The sequence below is a fragment of the Strigops habroptila genome, chromosome 1, assembly GCF_004027225.2.
Source record: "Strigops habroptila isolate Jane chromosome 1, bStrHab1.2.pri, whole genome shotgun sequence".
NCBI classification, from domain to species: domain Eukaryota; kingdom Metazoa; phylum Chordata; class Aves; order Psittaciformes; family Psittacidae; genus Strigops; species Strigops habroptila.
The window spans coordinates 144,529,294-144,530,100 of NC_044277.2; positions in this window are offsets into that span (position 1 = coordinate 144,529,294).

Genomic DNA, 807 nt, shown 5'->3' on the forward strand with positions numbered 1-807 from the left:
AGACCTTAGAGCAGCTCCAGTGCCTAAAGGGGCTACAAGAAACTTAGAGCAGCTCCAGTGCCTAAAGGGGCTACAAGAAACCTGGGGCTACAAGAAACCTGGGCTTTGGACAAGGGCCTGTAGAGACAGGGCGAGGGGAATGGCTTTAACCTGACAGAGGGGAGACTGAGATGAGATCTAAGGCAGAAGCTCTTCCCTGTGAGGGTGCTGAGGCGCTGGCACAGGGTGCCCAGAGAAGCTGTGGCTGCCCCATCCCTGGCAGTGTTCAAGGCCAGGTTGGACACAGGGGCTTGGAGCAACCTGCTCTAGTGGAAGGTGTCCCTGCTCGTGGCAGGGGGTTGGAACTGGATGAGCTCTAAGGTCCTTCCCAACCAGAGCCATGCTATGGCTCTATGCACACCAAGCTCCCACCGCTGCCAGCTGAGCCAGCTCAAGCGCTGCGCTCCCGCTTTAAGAGCTGGTTCTGCTACGTCGGCTCCGCTCGGCTCAGCTCCGTTCGATCGGCTCAGTTCGGCTCAGCTCGGCTCCGCTCGGGCCGCAAGGGGCGGGGCGGTGCAGCCGAGCGCGCAGGCCCCGCCCCCAGGCGCCCCGCCCCGGCAGCGGCCCCGCCCATCCCGTCGCGCCAGGGGGGGCAGAGCTGCTCCAGCCCGCGCCAGGGCCGCAGTAGCGCCCGCAGGACTGCCTGTGCATAAAACAAATAAACCAATAACAAAGCACCCGCGGAAGGGCGCTGCGGGCGCGGAAGCAGCCGTTCCTTTCTCCTGCTAGTGAGCTACGATGGGGTGCTTCCAACGCTCGGGGCCTCCC